A 9,199-nucleotide genomic window follows, 5' to 3' on the forward strand; every position below is an offset into this window, starting at 1 on the left:
CCAGGAGATTGATGTATCGCCAAATAGACTATCAATAAAGAAGCAGAAATTGTCAAAAGGAACAAAATAAAAATTCTGGAACTGAGGTGAAATGGAAAATAGAGGGTTAAAACAACAGGCTAAACAAGAATAAGAAATAATCAGCAAACTTGAACATAGGCCAATTCAAATTATGGAATCAGAGGAGAACAGAAAGAAAAGAATGAAGAGAAGTGAACTGAGTCTAAGAGACCCCTGGGATACCCTCAAGCAGATCAACCTATGCACGAGAGTCCCAGAAGGAGGAGAGAGAGAAAGTAGCAGACACAAGTGTGAAGAAATAAAAGCCAAAGTTTCCCAAATGTTATGAAAGATATGAAAATCTACACAAATCTACACATTCAAGAAGCGCAACAAATACCAAGTAGCACAAATCAAAGAGATCCACACCAAGAAACATTTCAGTCAACCTGTTGAATACCAGACACAGAGACAATCTTGAAAGAGCAAAGTGATTTATCCCATGCAGGAAATCCTGAATAAGATTAATAATCAGTTTCTCTTCAGAAATCATGGAAGCCAGGAGACAGTGCATTTTTAGAAAGAAAAAAAGTCAACCAGGAATTCTATATCCAAAGATGGAGAAATTAAGACCTTCTCAACGAAACAAAAACCAAAGGAGTATTTCACAAGTAGGCCTCCTCTACCAGAATTGCTAAAGGAACCCTTCAGGCTGAAATGAAAGGATATTAGATAGTAGCTCAAAGGCATATATGAAAGTAAGGAATAATAGGAAACCATCTGGGGGCAAGATGCAGTGGCTTATGCCTGTAATCCCTGCACTTTGGGAGACTGAAGTAGGAGGATCAGTTGAGGCCAGGAGTTTGAGACCAGCCTGAGCAGCATAGTGAGACCGCTAAAAAAAAACATTAGCTGGGCATGGTGGTGCATGCCTGTAGTCCCAAGCCACTATACTCCGGTCTGGGTAGCAGAGCAAAACCCTGTCTCTAAAAAAAAATTAAAATAAAATAAAATAAAATCTTTTGGGCTCATCAACTTCTGTTTTATTTTACTAGATGGTTCAAAAGACAAATGCATGAAACTAATTATAAAGCCATGTTAATGGACACACAATGTACAAAGATGCAGTTTGTGATATGACAACAAAGCGTGGAGGGGGCAATGGAGCTGTAAAGGAGAAGCGTCTTTGTAGATTCTTGAAACTCAATTAGTATTAATTAAAATTTGGGTGTTATAAAGTTAATAGTTATCAGCCAAGGTAGCCACTAAGTCAAAAACTAAAAATATATATAAAAATAGAAATGAGGGGGCCAGGTGCAGTGGCTCACGCCTATAATCCCAGCACTCTGGGAGGCCGAGGTGAGAGGATTGCCTGAGCCCACGGGTTCAGACCAGCCTGGGCAACTTGGCAAGACTTCATCTCTCCAATAAATCAAAAAATTAGTCGGGCGTGGTGGAGTGTGCCTGTAGTTCCAGCTACTTGGAAGGCTGAGATGGAAGGATCACCTGAGCCCAGCAAGCCGAAGCTGCGGTGGCTGTGAGTGTGCCACTGCCCTCCAGCCTGGGTGACAGAGTGAGACTCCGACTCAAAAGAAAGAAAGAAAGAAAGAAATAGAAATGAGGGAATCAAAACTGTGTACCAAAGATATCTTCCAGTAAGCGAATGGATAAACTGTGGCACACTCATACAATGGAATATTTTTAGCACTAAAAATAAATAAGCTATCAAGCCATGAAAAGACATGGAGGAAACTCATTTTGCAAAGTGAACATACACTATACGATTCCAACGATGTGACATCCTGGAAAAGGAGAAACCATGGACACAGTGAAAAGATCATGGTTGCCAGGGGCTCAGGGGGAAGAAGGGAGAGATAAAGAGATGGAGCATGGGGGATTTTTGTGGCACAGACTAGTCTGTGTGATATTAAACTGGTGGACACTTGTCATTATACGTGTATCTAAAATAGAATGTAAACCCCACGATTTAAATATAAAGAAAAAACTGAGCTCTCCCTAATAAAATGCAAATACTGTAACATTTTATTTTTTCTTCTGCTGTCTCTCACTCTTTTAGACACACATTTTGCGCTCAATACGATTTTCAGAAATGAAGGTAATTTTGTATGTGACATTGGGCAAATCAGTTCCCTTTTTTAAACATAAAAAGTAAGGATGATAAATGGAGAAAATAGTACACTAGAAAAACAATCAAACAAAAGAAGTCAGTATTGAGTGAATTCAGGAGCAAAAGTGATATGAAGCAGGAAAAAAAATAGCAAAGTGACGGAAGTGCTTCCTAATCGGTAGACTTGCAAATAGTAACCAAAATTTGAGGGCGAATTATTTAACAGCAAACAAAATTGACTTTAAGTCAAAAACTGTTGCAAGAGATAAAGAAGGACATTATAAAATGATTTTTTAAAGTCATTCCATTTAAAAACCACCAATTTTAAAGGTACATGCACCAAAAAACAGAGCCCCAAAATATATGAAGCAAAAACTGACAGAAGTTTAACAATAATCGTTGGAGTCTAAATGCTTCGTTGTCAATAATGAATAGAACATTTAGAATTAGGATCAATAGCAAAATAGAGCTATTGGGGAACGCTGTCTACTAACTAGATTTGGTGGACACGTACAGAACACTCTACTCAGCAGCAGCAGAATGCACATTCTTCTCGAGTGCAAATGGAACATTCTCCAGAAGACAGGGTATGGGTATGGTTTCTTTCCTTCTTTTTTTTTTGAGTTGGAGTCTCACTCTGTCGCCCGGACTGGAGTGCAGTGGCCACGCCCGGCCACCGCAGCCTCGACCTGCTGGGCTCCGGCGATCCTTCTGCCTCAGCCTTCTGAGTAGCCCGAATTACAGGCGCACGCTACCATGCCCGGCTAATTCTTTGATTTATTGTGGAGATGAGGTCTCGCCTGCCCAGGCGGGTCTCGAACCCGCGGGCTCAGGCAATCCACTCACCTCAGCCTCCCAAAGGCGCGGGATTACAGGCTGAGCTACCGAGCCCAGCTTTACACTGTTTTCTAAAGAGGTTGCACTAGTTTGCATTCCCGCCAGCAGTGTAGAAGCATTCTCTTTTCTCTGCATCCTTGCCAGCACCTGTTGCTTGTTTTATTAATGATGGCCATCCTTACTGGGGCTAGGTGGTATCTCCATGTGGTTTCGATTTGCATTTCTCTGATACTGAGTGAGGCTGAGCACTTTTTCATGTGTCTGTTGGCTGCCCGTATATCTTCTTTTGGGAAGGGTCTATTTCTGTCTTTTGTCCACTTTTTAAAGGGACTGCTTATTGTTTTCCTTTTGGCGTGTTTGAGTTTCTTGTAGATCCTAGATGTTAGGCCTTTGTCAGATATACAGTTGGCAAATATTTTTTTCCATTTTCTGGGCTAGCTTCCTGCTTTCTTGATGGTTTCTTTTGCTTTGCAGAAGCTTTTCAGTTTGATGAGGTCCCGCTTGTCTATCTTATTTCTTAAAGTATGGGCATTTAGGGTTCTAAATAGGAATTGGTCGCCAGTTCCAATTTCCATAAGGGTGTCTCCTGCGTTTTCTAAGATTCTTGTAGTTTGAGGTTTTCCATATAGGTTTTTGATCCATTTAGAGTTAGTTTTTGTGTATGGTGATAGGTAGGGATCCTGTTTCAATCTTCTGCATGCGGTCAGCCAGTTTTCCCAGCACCATTTACTGAATAGGTTCTCCTCTCCCCAGTGGTTGTTGGTGGTGGCTTTGTCAAAGATGAGTTGGTTGAGGAATTGAGGCTTTGCTTCTGGAATCTCTATCCTGTTCCTTGGTCTACATGCCTGTTCTTGTACCAATATCAGGATGTTTTGATTACTGTAGCCTCATAGTAAAGTTTGAAGTCTGAAAGTGTGATGCCTCCTGCTTTGTTTAGGCTATTCGTGGTCGTTTGTGTTTCCATATGAATTTCTGTATTGTCATTTCTGGGTCTTAGAAGAATGATATTGGTAACTTAATGGTATTGCGTTGAATCTGTAGATTGCTTACGGTAGGATGAACATCTTAACAATGTTGAGTCTTCCTATCCATAAGCATGGAATATTTTTCCATTTGTTTGTGTCCTCTTGGATTTATTTGAGCAGTGTTTTGTAGTTTTCATTGTAACAGTTCTTTCACTTCTCTGGTTAGAAAGATGCCAAGATAGTTCTTTTTCTTTGTGTGTGTGTGTAGCTATTGTGAATGGGATTGTGGTTTTCATTTGGCTCTCTTCCTCTTTTTTGTTGGTGTATAAGAATGCAACTGTCTTTTGCACATGTATTTTGTACCGCGAAACTTTGCCAAAGTCCTTTATCAGTGAAAAGAGGTTTTTGACAGATTCTCTTGGATTCTCGAGGTATAGAATCATGTCATCTGCAAAGAGGGATAACTTAACTTCTTCTTTTCCTATTTGGATACCCCTTATTTCCTTCTCTTATCTAATCGCTGTAGCAAGGACTTCCAACACAATGTTGAACAGGAGGAATGGGAGTGGGCAGCCTTGTCTTGTTCTGGTTTTCAGGGAAACGCTTCTAGCTTCTGTCCATTTAGCAATATGTTGGCTATGGGTTTATGGTAGATGGCACTTACTATTTTGAGGTATGTTCCTTCTATGCCTAGGTGTTTGAGGGTTTTTGTCAAGAAGAGATGCTGGATTTTCTCAAAAGCTTTTTCTGCATCTAATGATATAACCATGTGGTTCTTGTTTTTACATCTGTTGATGTATTTAATTACATTTATGGTCTTGTGGATGTTGAGCCAGCCCTGCATCCCAAGATGAAGCCTACTTGGTCATGGTGGATGATTTTTTTTTTTTTTTCTGAGTTGGAGTCTCACTCTGTCACCCAGACTGGAGTGCAGTGGCCGCTCCTGGCCACCGTAGCCTTGACCCGCTGGGCTCTGGCGATCCTTCCACCTCAGCCTTCCAAGTAGCTGGAACTACAGGTGCGTGCTACCATGCCCAGTTAATTTTTTATTTATTGTAGAGATGAGGTCTTGCCAAGTTGCCCAGGCGGGTCTCAAACCCGCAGGCTCAGGCAATCCACTCACCTCAGCCTCCCAAAGGTGCGGGATTACAGGCTGAGCCACCGAGCCCGGCTTGGATGATTTTTAAGATGCGTTGTTGGATCCGATTTGCTAGGATCGTGTTGAGAATTTTTGCATCTATGTTCATTAGGGATATTGACCTTTAGCTCTCTTTCTCTGTTGGATCTTTAACCAGTTTGGATCTTTAACTGGTATCACTGTGATGTTAGTTTCGTAAAATGATCTTTCTTAATTGCCTGGAATATTTTCAATAGGATTGGTACTAGTTTCACCTTGTATGTTTTGTAGAATTCCACTGGAAAGCCATCTGGTTCAGGGCATTTTTTGTAGGTAGTTTTCTTGTTACAGAGTCAATTCCCTGGGTTGTTATTGGTCTATTTAGTGTTCCAGTTTCTTCTTGTTTACCTTGGGAGCTTATGTGATGTCACAAAGTCCTTCATTTCATTTATGTTATCAGGTTTTTTCCCATGCAGATGTGCACAGTGATCTCTGATAATCTTTTGTATTTCTTCAGGATCAGCTGTGACTTGATTTTTTGCATTTCTGATTGTGTTTATTTGGGCTTTTTCTCTCTTTTTCTTGATATTTCTGGCTAGGGGGTCCATCAATCTTTGTTTATTCTTACAAAGAACCAGTTTTTTTCTATATTTTTGTCTTCTATGTTCCGTATTTGGGATTTTACTTTGGTGATCTGGAGACTTCTTCCAAAATTAGGGTTTTGCTGGTCTTGTCTTTCTAGCTCCCTGAGGAGATTTGTTAGGCTGTTAACTTGTGAACTTTCCAGTTTCTTTCCTTTGCTTTCTTTCTTTCTTTCTTTCTTTTTTTGAATCAGAGTCTTACTCTGTCACCCAGGCTAGAGTGCAGTGGCATGCTTACAGCCACCGCAGCCTCAACCTGCTGGGCTCAGGTGATCCTTCTGGCTCAGTCTTCCAAGTAGCTGGAACTACAGGCACACACCACCATGCCTGGCTAATTTTTTTTTTTTAATTTACTGTAGAGATGAGCTCTCACCAAGTTGCCCGGGCTGCTCTCAAACCCCTGGACCTCAGGCAGTCTTCTCACCTCTGCCTCCCAAAGTGCAGAGATTGCATCTTGAGCCACCACTCCCGGCCTTTCCCGTTTCTTGATGTGTACTCATAGAGATGCACATTCCCCCTGAGGACTGTTGTCATGGCATCCCGGAGGTTTGGGTAAGATGTTTCCTTGTCTTCATGTTTCCGGGAATCTTGTGATTTCTGTGTTGACCCAGTAGTCATTCACCACGCTGCTTCGTGTCCGTGTCCTTGTGGGCTTGGGGGGAGTTTGGCTGGCGGGGATACTTACTTTTATTCTACTGTGGCCTGGAAAGATGCATGGCAGTATTTCCGCCTTAGGAAATTATTTATGCTTGATTTGTGGCTAAGGGTGTGATTGATCTTGGAGCGCGTTCCCTGCGGTGATGAGTAGAATGCATCTTCTGGGGTGGCTGGGTGGAGGATTCTGGAGGTATCTGTTAAGTCCTTTTGGTCAAGTGTCACATTGAGGCTCCTGATCTCTTTGTTGATTTTGTGCCTCAATGATCTATCTAGGGTTGTTAGTGGGGTATTTAGGTCCCCAGCGATAATCGTGTTAGGGTCAATATCTTTTCTTAAGTTTACTTAGTAGATGCTTTATAAATGCTGGTGCTCCTTTGTTGGGTGCCTATTTGTTTAGGATGGACATTTCTTGTTGATGGTTTGAACCTTTCATCATTAAGTAGTGTCCTTCCATATCTTTTTAAATTTTTGTTAGCTTAAACATTGTTTTGTCTGATATTAAGACTGCAACTCCTGCCTTCTTTTGTGATCCATTCACCTGGAAATTTGTTTTCCATCTTCTAACTTTCAGTTTTTGTGCATCCCTTGTGATAGATGAGTTTCCTGGATGCAGCAAATTATTGGGTCATGGTTTTTTGTTGTTGTTGTTGTTGTTGTTGTTTCTAACCATTTTGCCATTCTGTGTCTTTTCAGTGGTGCTTTTGGTTCATTCACATTCAGGTTGATTATTAAAATGTGATTGTTTATTCCCATCATGAAGATCTTATAAAGTTTTTTCTTTGTTTGCTTTCTTTTAACTTTCAGGTCGATGTATGTATGTGTTTTCAAGTTTACAGTAGCAATGTATTCTCTGTTGATTCTGTGTTCTGTTCTCTTGGGAAGTGCATGGTCATTCTTTTTTTTCTTTCCTCTATGCTTAATACCTTTTTAAGCATTTCCTGTAGAGCTGATACGGAAGCTGCATAATCGCTTAGGGATTGGATGTCTGGGAAGATATTTTGTTTTTATCTTTGTTTTGAGTTGGAGTCTTACTTAACTGTTGCTCAGGCTGGTGTACAGTGGCATGCCCTCAGCCACCGCAGCCTTGACCTGTGGGCTCAGGAGATCCTTCTGCCTCAGCCTTCCAATTAGCTGGAACTACAGGCATGCATTACCACGCCCATCTTTGGGAAGGTTTTAGTGTCCATGTCTTTTGGATTCTCCATTGCTGATGAAGCTGAGCTTGGATGGGTAGGAAATTCCTGGTTGAAACTGCTTATCCTTGAGGACTTTGAATATTGGACTCCAGTCCCTTCTAGCTTGTAGTGTTTCTGCCAATGGGTCTGTTGCTACACTGATTGGTTTTCTCTGGTAGGTTGTTTGACCTTTCTCTCTTGCTGCCTTTAGCAGTTTTCCTTTTGTACCTACTTTATGTAGGCAAATCACTATATGTCTAGGGGCTGATCTTCTCATTTGATGTCTTGGAGTTCTCTGTATCTCTTGTGTTTGGATGGTCACACCTCTGACGAGATATGGAAAGTTTTCTTGGACAACATCCTGGAGTACTTGCTCCAAAGTGTTCTCTGTATCCCTTTCTTCTTCTGGGATACCAATCAGGGATATGTTTGGCCTCTTGATATAACTGCACAACTCTTAGGGGCTTTGTTCTTTCTTTCTGAGTTTTCTTTCTATGTTATTTACAGATCAGTTTAATTTCATGTTTTGGTCTTCAAGTTCTGAGATTCTTTCTTCTGCTTGATTAATTCTGCTTTCCATGCTTGTCATTTTGTTATTTACTCCCTGGATGAAATTTTTTATGCCCCAAGTCTCTGTTACAAGTTCTTTCAGTGTTGTATCTTGTCTTTCTTGAGTCTTATTCACTCCTCCCATGCATTCCCTAATCCCTGTTGTACTCTGGGGCCAGTCTTTGTTGACTTCCATTGTTTGGGCTCTGAGGTCTGATTTTTCAGGCATTTTCTCTTTGTTATACTGGAAGTTACCTGTGTTCTTCTGTTGACTTTTTTCTCATTTGAGACAAATCTTTCTTTTCTACTTAGTTCCATTATTCAGTGGTAGTGGGAGAGAGTTTCACTTCTGATGCTTGCTCAACCCACTATTCTTCCCTTTTCAGGACTCTTAATTTGTTTTATTTTGAAACAGGGCTGTAGGTGGGAAGCTCTGCTGTGTCTTGTAGTTTTGAGAGTTGAATAAAGTGGAGAAAGGGGAACTAGGATTTAGAAACGACCTGCAAATCACGTTTGCCTGTGGTGGTATGGGTTCCCTGAGACCCACTCCTCATCGCCACTCTATTCGATGATGCAATAGATACATGTGTGTATCCCCCGAGTCTGTGATACGGTAACGGTAATGAGGAGAACAGAGAAAAGTAGAATGAAATAAGTTGCACCAAAAAAAAAAAAAAAAGAAAAAGGGAATAAAAAAAGAAATTACCCAGAAAGCAAAAGCAGAAACCAAAGCGCCACTAAACACACACACACATGCCCCCACACACGCCAAAACAAACTGGAAAAAAACCCAAAGCAAAACCAAAACCAAAAAAACCTAGGAAAACTGAGCACACGCGCACACGTGCCCAACACAAATTGAAAGGAGGAGGAAAAAAGGAGAGGAAGAAAAGCATTCAAAGCGAACCCTCACACGTACATCCACACACATCAAACTAAAGAAAGAGAAGCCCAGAAACACAAAAACAGAAAACCGAAAGCGAACACTCAGTCATGCACACACACACACAAGACAAAAGGCAAGGAAGAAAGGAGCAAGGGAAGGGCTGGTGGCGCCGACACCCTCACGCCCGCCCGCGCGCGCCGCGGCCAGCGGGGAACGTGCGAACAAGCCCGCCCTCTCGCGGCGG

Source organism: Carlito syrichta, unplaced genomic scaffold, assembly GCF_000164805.1.
Source record: "Carlito syrichta isolate Samal-C Ts95f unplaced genomic scaffold, Tarsius_syrichta-2.0.1 Scaffold74290, whole genome shotgun sequence".
Lineage (NCBI taxonomy): Eukaryota > Metazoa > Chordata > Mammalia > Primates > Tarsiidae > Carlito > Carlito syrichta.